The 10,082-nt window shown below is 39.7% G+C and overlaps 1 long non-coding RNA gene across 3 annotated transcripts; it reads left to right on the forward strand.

Annotated features, from left to right (window-relative positions):
• The first annotated feature begins 112 nt into the window (after positions 1-112).
• Positions 113-3,210, forward strand: LOC106628159 (uncharacterized). Of its 3 annotated transcripts, none has more exons than XR_001331452.2 (3): positions 113-166; positions 914-1,012; positions 1,119-3,210. It is a non-coding gene; the product is annotated as an uncharacterized LOC106628159 (long non-coding RNA). The 3 variants fall into 3 exon arrangements; XR_001331453.2 differs by lacking the exon at positions 113-166 and having other exon boundaries at positions 426-1,012; positions 1,119-2,711; positions 2,815-3,210; XR_001331451.2 differs by lacking the exon at positions 113-166 and having other exon boundaries at positions 426-1,012.
• The last annotated feature ends 6,872 nt before the right edge of the window (positions 3,211-10,082 follow it).

Genomic DNA, 10,082 nt, shown 5'->3' on the forward strand with positions numbered 1-10,082 from the left:
CCGCCCGGCCGCCCTGCGCGCCCGCTGGTGACTCACGGCGCCGCGACGGGCCCCGGTTGCCTCCCGCCAGCGCCGCCCGCCCCCGCTACCTCCCCCGCGGCACCTGCGGCCGCCGCGACGCGCCCGCACACCGCTCGGCGCGGCTCGGCGGGGCACGGGCGGCGCGGTGGGTGGCGCTGCGGCGGCGCGGGGCGGGGCGGTGCTGCGGGCAGGGCCCCCCGCGCCCCCCCGCCCGGCCCTCCTTCCGCAGGGCGGGGACGGGCACGGTGCGACCCTGCTGCCAGAGCCCACACCGGGGCGGCGGAGCGCGGCAGTCCCGGCGGCAGAGGGTCGGGAGGCGCGGCGGGAGGGGCCGCTTTGTTTCCCCTGCGTGTCCCCAGCGCCGCTGCCGCCGGCCGCGGGGAGGGGGTCCGGGCGTGCCGAAAGCCGCGCTGCGCCCTGGCTGCCTCCGAAACAGCGTTTCTTCCAGGCGGTGCCCGCCGCTCCATGCTCACATGCTCGCGTGTTTGTGCGGTTTTCCCACCCTCTGTAGCGGAACTTGATTTAAAAAGAAGCAGGCGCGGCTCTAGAGGAAGAAAAGCACTTCTGCGTAATCCGATCGAGGGATCGTAGTTAATTAGTAATTTTACAGAACGCTTTGCCAAAGTCGTGTAATTGCGAGCTTCGCCTTTTATTTGAGGAGGACAGTTGGTAGTTTTATACCACGTTTGTAGCGTTCTATACATTCAGTTATGTCTCGGTGAAATATAGATCGAAGAGAAGGGCTGGTAAAATGCAAAGTTGCGTTTATACACAGCACTTAGAATTCGGAATTATGCTTTCTAAAATGCTGTGCTTTTTAAAAAGAAGTAGTATTATAGACTTGCTGGTTTATGGTGGCACTGTGTGCTGTGCTTTTAATACTCTTGTGCAGGTATAAACCTCAGCAAGCATCTCCATCCAAAAATGACGAAAGAGCTGGTTGCTATTTCTTCCCTTGGGAAATGAAGTCTTGATTATTTAGCCTAATACTGTAAGTCTTTTTCAGTAATATGAATGATTCCTCCAGTGAAACGAGTATGTTTGATTTTCCATGTTTCCTCAATGCCATAACATATTTCTTTGTATGTTTTTTGCAGAGTGAAGCTCTTTTTGATTCACATCCAGTTATATCGTGGCTACACTAAAGATGAATCATATTACTGCATGAATAACTTTGGAGTGGATTGTCTCTTGCAGTTCATGTAATGAATGACTTTACATGTCATCCAAATGGGCAAAGAGTTGATGTATCAGAGACTTGTTTAAAAAGTCAAGATTTGATTTCATGTAACTGAAATACATCTGGGTTTTATATTTCTCACATGTGTGTAAATATGAAGAGAGCAGTTCTTAGTGTTTGCCTTCCTACAGCCCTTCCACCTCATGGCCTCAGGGCAAAGACTGCTTTCCCAGCCTGCCTGGTATGTGGCATTAGATGCTACAGCCATGTTCTTGCAAACATAGGCTGCTTCAAGCAAGAAAAATCTTTTGTGTACACGGGGGTTGACTGGAGTCCTCAAGAAGGTGGCTTAGTGCAAGTAGTATGTTGAAAACATAATTCTCCTTGCAGATCTTCGACACAACATACTGCCTTCAGTGCTCATTGCTGCATGGTTTGCTGTGCTTTGAGATGAACAGCATTTTCATAAATGTCCTGCTGCCATTACAGAAATATTTTATAAGCCATATACTGAGTGCAGCAATACACAAGAAGACTCCAGTCATGCAGAAATACAGAGCTGGACATACCTTGGTGTATCCTAGTAGCTGATGGCCTTCTTTGTTTGTCTGTGGAAGACATGGGTTTACTGGAGGGAAAAAAAAAATTATTCTTTGTGCCCTGCATTATGGCTGCTTCATGAGCGTCTGCACCTGGCTTTGTGATGGAGGTCCAGCTTTCTATCTGGGATGTACCTAGCTCTTTTGTATACCCCAGGATTTGGACTCCAAAGCAGAACTTGGTATAAAGTAATTTTTACAATTTCAGCTATATTGAAATGCTTAAATAAATTAGTGCATGGATCTTATAATCCATGGGTTTTGGTGGAATCTCCATAAAGGGATCTCAGACAGGAAATTTTCTACATGCTTCTCCATGGTGCTTCTTAGCACCATCCTTACAGGAACTCTGTTCAAGAAAGGGGCAGGAATGCTGCTGGATGCTATGAGATGGTCTGCAGATGGGAGCCATCTGCACTGGGGTTTCATGTCTTTGCAGCAGCTATAGTCTTTCAAAGGCTTGCATCATGTGGGAGTGGGAAGGTATCTGGGGGATCTGCGGTGTGTATAATGAATAGAGAGTCACTTGTTCATACAGAATATATCCGTACAGGAGAATAGAATAAGATTGTGAGTTCCTGTCTGTTGGAAATACATGCATGTGGGGAAATAGCAGCCCCACTGTGCTAGTGATAATGTAGGAGCAAAGCACCCAGGATGGTCTAAGGTTTGGGTAGGGTGCTGAATTTTGTAGGGAATGTGAGCTGGCTCATGTAACTGTAACTCCTTTGTTCATTTTGTTGGGGAAAACACATTAACATTTGCTTTGTTTCCAGTAGTAACCTGCAGTCTTTGTTTTTTGCGATATGTGTTTGAGTTAAACTTCTTCAACTTTTGGGGAAGTCAGGAAGCTGCAGACAGCAGATGGATAAGAAAGTGCACAGCCTCAGTACAGAGAGGGAGTGTGAAAGGTAGCCTGGCATTGCCACCTCAGTTGAGCATGTTCCTATAGTCAAGTGGTATATGGTATTAAATATTATTCATAACTGTTTTATTACTGCTAATTGTTTTCAGGGAAGTCTCCAAATCTCCACCCAGTTTTCTGGCCATAACTGGTGAATAATCAAGAATTTGATTATGTGATGTTCCCTTGAAAAAGCTGGAAAGTACTGCCAAGAAGCTAAGCAAACCACTTTGGCGTTGCCTTCACCTTGAAATATGACACAACAAGAAAAGGCATCATATTACCTTTCCTTTTGGGAATTGTGGCAGATATTGGGTCCCTGAGACTTTCCAACACCAATTCACTGGTTAATACATTTGGACTTATAAAAAAATGGATAAGCGATCTCATCCTTTGGTTTGGATCCTTTGGGATAATTAGTTTACTCTGTTGGTTATAGAGTGTAAAGTAAGCTTCAAGAAAAAATAAAGAGCAGAAAGGACCTTCTGAAGTACATGTAACATGAATGCAGTGTGTTTTGTTCCTTTTTCTTTTTTCCTTAAAGACCACATAGCCTCCATTTCTAAATGAATTCCTGAAGTACTGGGATTACTAATTCAGTCTCAGGTCTTAAATCAGTGTGACTTTTGCCTTCGGCACCTTTGCTGAAGGACATGAAGTGAGGATGTGTCTACAGTATTCAGCTTAATCTAATAAAGAAAAGGAAAGCCTCATGGGTAGAAAAAGCAGCAACTATGTATTATGGGATAACACCTTGTGTTAGGACCAGTTGCAGAAATATTTTCCTCATTGTATGCTGGCATTAAAGACATAACTGCTTATGAGATTGCATGCCTGAACTTACAGTAAATGGAGGAGGTGTGTTCACGGCTGTATTTTGGACGTGCAGAGCCAGGATCTCTATTACTGTCTTCAGAGAAGTTGTACAGAGGATGAGAAAGAGAGTATGTATCCTTTGGGAATAATTTAAAATAGGTATGAGCACGAGTCCTGATTCATGTGATTGCGTATCTGTATCTGTGGGTTAAATTGGCCTATTTTTTTAGTTTTTGAAGGCTTCCCTGCAAACTGGGTGAAGGTTTATACTCTTGCTAAAAAGTCCTCCTCATGTCCGTATTTGCACAAAAAGAAGGGGAGCAAAGAAACACATACACAACTTTCCAGTAAAAATGCACCATTCCTGTGTTCTTCAGGATATCTGGGAGTGAATCAGGACTCACAGAAAAGTCCATTTCACCCACCATCATCATCTGAGTTGTAAAAATGGGACAGAACTTAAGTTTCACTGGTGATTTTAATGCACTCTTAAATTTTTTTTTAATTGTAAGTGGTACAAGAAATGTTCATCTCTGAAAGAGGCTAGAAAATACTTATTTCTTTTGGCTGTACTCTTCACAATGGCTGAAACAATGGATACAATTCCCAGTATCAACACCAATTGGAATGTGCTGCTGTTTTCTGTGAGGTCATGATTCCCTCCTCTGTGCTACAAACTGGTCAGTTTTCTTTGTATGGTCACCTATTAATGCGGCTCCCCTGTTTGTGAGCATGTGTGATATGGACACAAATGCATTTTTCGTACTGTTGCAGTATTAGAAAACTTCATAATAGCAATGTCATGTTAGGAACAGAACCTTGGAGCATTTAATTTGTTTTCAAAACACAAGTTCACATTTCATTGTTCAGTGTGCAAGCCTGGAAATGAGAGAATTGTATGTAAGTCATGCTTTGAAAACAAAATTTTCTTTATTTTTTTTTTCTTTTAATTGTGAAAAAAAAGAGCCTCCATTTCTGTCAGATGTGGCATAGACTGTGGCTTCAAAATATACGCTTACCAATTTTGCAGATGTGCACTTTTTATATTTATCTTTAGAAATTAGAAACTCTTTAGAATATCATGCCCTCATGTGACACCAATTCCATATGCTTAGTAATAAACCAAATAAAACTTGATCTTCCTGATACTGCAAGATTTATTATACATATATTCTGATCAGATTTTCCTGTGAGAAAATCTGCTAGGATGAAAATGTATTAAAATTCCACCAGAAGTGCGTGTTTGTAAAGTTTTCTAGTGGAATAAGAGGAATTTGAAGCTTTTCTTTAATGTACACTGTAAAACAGTCTATATGTTCACCTTTGTGGAAGTACACATGCATGCATATGGTAAATCTGACATTTGTGTTCCAAAAAACTCTGTAGTGGAGAAGGATATTAATATTTGTTTTCTTCTCTACTAAGGATGAAAAATTATGTGGTGTACTTTAAAAATAAGAAATGTGATGAATTAAGTGGGTTAAAACTTCTGATTGTGGTGTTGTGCCTGTAAAGCATAGAAAACAGGGGAGCAACACATTACTAGTAAGCTTGGAGCGGGTCATGATGCTCTTGCATTATTTTGGGAGTGTTTAGATCTGGAGGATAATGTGAAGACAGAATTCAGTGTATTATCCTGAATATAGAAATTCTGGAATATGCTCTTGGTTCATACCAAAGGTAAAAAAATGTTGCAGAAAACCTGTGTGTACCTCCATGTAAGGATAAACAGCAGAGAACCATGCTGGGGAAATCCTCACTGTTTTGTGCAGATAGACTGTGGGATTTGACGATCAAAAAAAAGAACAAACTAAGGAGAAAGTGCAATATCTGCCCTGGGCTCATCAGTTATTTGGACTTGGATTGTGTTTTCCATGTCCCATAATTCTTGCAAAAATGATTTGTTGTTACATTCTGCATTGCCTACTCACATTTTAAATGCAATTATCATTTTCATCACTAAGAGTGTTGCAAACTCTTGCAATTTTCATTCATTAGCCCTTCCTCTTCCCCATATGTTTAAGTTTCACAGTCTTTTTTTGGATACTCTTGTTAGGGAAGAGGTGTAATATTCGACAGGCAAATGGTCAAGCTTGTCTCTGCTGAAGGTGGTGTTTGGCAAGAAGTGGTAGACAGATTTATAAACTGAGGAAATGCAATATAACAGCACTCCCTTACATTTTAACTTACATTGAAATTGATCAGTACTGATGCCTTTGCATCTATCTGCAAGATACTTTTGTTCTGCATACTGAAATATTGTTAAGATTTTGCTTACAAGGAAATTGCTTCTGTAAAATTAAATGATGCCATGAAATACAGTTTCTGAATCTATTTCAATAGTATAATGTGTATAATGAAATGTGACTGCCTATATCAGTACAGAGAGTCCAACTTTAATTCTGCAGGTTGAAACTCGGCTTTCTTAGGCCTGGGCCATCTTAGGACATACACAGATAGGATAGATATAAGTATATTCTATCCTTTTAAGGTCAGTTGTTTCTTTGTTACAACTGATTTCAAAGGGAAAAGGAGAGTTTCTTGATTATTTTTTGCTTACATTAAATGAGACATTTAATGTAAAGCTTACCAAGAGTATCCTGATGTCTCATTTCTGCATTACTCAGTTTAATTCTAATTTACACAAAGAACTTCTTTACTCTGTTAGTTTTGTTCCTTTTGCTTCTGAGACAGATTTGTGTTCAGTGACTGTGCCTTACATTCTTCCCTGTCCTCTCTTGCTCTCTCTTTTCTAAGCTAAACTATCTAAACTCTTTTATGCTCTTCACTGCTGAGAGACTATCCCTCTAACCATTGTTACTGGGACCATCAGGCCCTCTCCCAGTTTGAACTCACTTTTCCTGGGCTTGACTGAATGGAAAGGTGGTGCTCCAGGGCTCGAGGAGCTGCACAGGAGGACTTTTTCAAGTCTTCTATGCTGACATTAAGCTGACACTGATAATTTTCCTTGATGGAAGTACCCTGACTGATAGATATCCTGTGCTCTCCCTCTGGCTGCATCAGATGGTGTCATGGTTTCTGGTGTACATATCCACCTACCCTAAGTTTTTATCTTGAGGAGCAAGTGTACCTTTATAATAAAAGGGGAGAAATGGACTTTTCTGTGTGGCCATTCAGAGGCGTTTATACAATTTCTCTTATTTAGTTTATATGTCGGTGGTCTGTTAAAGTGTGCTGTCCATCTTCGTGTCCTTAATTTTGTTAACCTCCTAATTTCTAGATTGATAGTGATGATGTTTAAGATTGGTGATAATACTATTTGATAAATCCCATGGCTGATCACCTCTAAGTAAACTCCTTTATTTTAAAGTTTTCTTTTCACCATTATTCCTCTTATACCCTTTAAGCTATATATGTTACTCCATCTGGCAACTCTTGTACAAATTGCCAGCATTTGCTGCTTAACTAATAGTTTCCTATGTTCATCTCATTTAGATTCTTTACTGAGTGACATGTGGACTTGATCTAGCTAATTAGTTGAAAAATTCAGATGACTTATTGAAAGAAAGAGTGAAGTTATTTGGGTACAAGCAAACTCTGGTAAATCCCAATGGCTTTCTCCTATTTTCCAAGCACACATGAAGTTTATGAAGTTTTCTATTCTGTATTTGTTCTAAAACTTAGTATATTATTGAAGTTGAGACTGTAGGTGACTGGCTGAGCAGTTGGAGAAACTTATCCTGTTGTCTTCCTTAAATATAAACAACGTTCATTATGTTCTTCCAAAGCACATCTTAGGATAGACACTGTTTTTGCCACTGCAAGGTCTTTGGAGTTTCAGCTGTGCTCCACTTGTATTGTTTCCTTTTTTTTCTCCTTTAACCATTTTACACTTGATGACATTGTCATTGTTTTGTTGAAAAGTGAATCAATTATTAATTTAGTTACAGAGTTATACTTAGCGGATCTTTGATCTTAGTATCATATTCAGTATGTGTGCAATGGACTTTCTTTTTTAATTTATTAATACCTTTGATGATCATTTGAAGGAATTGCAAACTCTTGAACTCTCTAGTTCTCTCAAGTTTTTAAAATTTGTTCTTTTACAATAAACAATTCCTTTGATTTAAAGTGAGTTGGCTGGTGATCATTCAAATAGTATTTTACCAGCTCTGATGTGGAAAACCTAATCAAAAAAACACCCTCAACTACAGTAGTGTTGGTTTATTGGCTAGTAATAGATACATCCATCATTCATGTGCTGAAGTAGCCAGAACTGACAGCAATCAGTAGCACATTCTTCTATGTATGGAAAGTTCAAGTGAAAATACAAGGTTCTGACATTTCTTTCAGCCATCCTGTCTGGTAGCCCATATCAGACTCCAATTCTATCCCATTATCATTTCCGTTCCAGATCGATTTTGATATTTTTTTCCCTGAAGACTGTCACATCATTAGTATGCAAAACCACTGCACAGTCATAACCATTATTTCATTTTGTCCCAATTTTTTAAAATATAGGTAAGTATCTTTTCAAAGCTGTGTTTTTGTGATGGTTGCAATTTTATCATGTCTCCATTATTCCTTGGAGATACATTTTATCATAATCTCTGCAGTTAGTTTCTTTGTCAATACAGCATAGCTTGTCCTCTTACAAGAAGATAAACCTGATTCGCATATAACAAGTGATTCTTTAGGCTTTTCAACTACAGTTACCTTCTCTGTTTTTTTTCCCTAAGAATATTGCTGTGAAGATACTGAACAGCAACCCAGGATGTCTAGATTCAGTTTATGGTTTGGCTTTGTAGGAATATTTTTCAATGTTCTAGTGCAGATTAGTTTCTTGATGTCTCTTTGCCCAGTAAAATGAAGGAAAAAATGTCCCTCTGTGTCAGAAGGCACTTCCAGGGGGTATATTTATCAGTGCTTGGCAGGGCTCAAGTAATTCAGTGGTAAATACAAGAGAAATAGTGATGGGATGGTTTAAGCCTCAGAAAAGCAGTTAATACATTGCCAGATTTATTTTTTTTTTCAAAAATGAAAGCTTAGAAAAATTTCAAGACATCAGCCATTTTGTAGAATAGATGCCATCCATGCCTTTCCCAGTAGTTATTATTATTATTTGAGCTCTTGTCTTATTTTCAGGTAAATGCACACCACTATTCAAATTTTAAATTTACATTGATATATGTAAAAGGGAATCATTGTCACCTGGAGAAAAGGCTTTGTTAATAATTTCTATTATGAGATCCTTCTTTCAGACCAATGTTCTCATTACTGTTTATTATTTTAGCAAAAATTTGCTTTCTCTTGTATTTCTTACCATATAGTTGAAAGAAACTACCATATTTTGGGTATTCATTCTGAGAATTCTCAGAGCTTTGCTTTAACACTCCAATTTTAGGATGTGTGATTTGCCATTTGAAAACGAGGTTGCCTGTGCTTTTTCAGTCTCGTTGTCTCATAAAACACACTATCTTTTCTCAAGGAATAGATTTAAAATAACGAGTCTCTGATTCATAAAGCTATGATTTTCCTGCCATTAGAATGGTGAATTCACCCAATACCCCATATCATAACCATTATTAAAAACAGAGATGATACAAAGCCAGTAATGGATGATGATAGAAAAGTAAGACCGCAGAAAAAGACACTGAAAGAACTGTGTTAAATGGAGGACTCGGGAGATTTATAGTTACAGACTATAAATAATTGCAGAGATAATAGTATAAATGAAAGAAGGGAATTACCCACATTCTCAGAAGAAAGAAAGACAAGGTGCAATGGCCTGAAGCTGAAACGGGAAAATCTCAAGTCATAAGAGAATGTTTTTTACAATGAGAGTAATTGTGCAGTGAACTAGGGTGCAGTGGCACTGCAGATGGGTTACTGGGGCCATGAGTGTTCTGCAAAGTGGAGCTGGACAGATTAGGTGATGCAGATGAGCTTCTCCAGCTGCTAGTTATTTCAAGAGCTTAGGAAAGGCCGTCTGTTTCTCTGCATCATCTTCATAAATCTTTCTACAGCTGCCAGTCATGTGCCAATGGGCTATCATACTGAAATGCATCTTTGCAGCTAGGATTGTGAACCCCAGTGCCTTCAGTGAGATAAGGGTCCATCTCAGCTCATTTTCTATTGAAATTAAATATGCTTTCTGCTCTGGTTTTTCCAGCAGGCCCCATCTTTCTCTCACTGTTGCTTACTCCGTGAGTAAGTTCTCATTATCTTCATTGTCCTGCTCAAGTGCACTGCAGTGCTTTATCTATTGTGTAAGCATCAGCAAAAGTGTGCAAGAAAGGTTGAGTGTGACCCTAACCTGTTTCTTCTTCCTATGTATCTCACTCCATTTGTTGCTGTGCTAGTGACACCATCTATTTCTGACTAATTCCAGCAGTTCAATACAGCTGTGGGGCTTATCTAGGCTTTACTTGGGTTATTTGGAGAAAAAAAATGAGAGTGAAGGTCTACTTGCATTTGGCTTGGATACAGCGGAATCCAATCTTGTGGAAGGTTGTTTTCCAGGGAGAAACAAAAAAAAATCTTAGGAAAATTCCTGATCCCTTTTCCTCTCCTGTTAAGGAATTAGAAATTCTAGGTCCTC

The sequence above is a fragment of the Pseudopodoces humilis genome, chromosome 4 (genome assembly GCF_049639895.1).
Source record: "Pseudopodoces humilis isolate 2021_Gansu_Grassland_sample_001 chromosome 4, ASM4963989v1, whole genome shotgun sequence".
Classification (NCBI taxonomy): Eukaryota; Metazoa; Chordata; class Aves; order Passeriformes; family Paridae; genus Pseudopodoces; species Pseudopodoces humilis.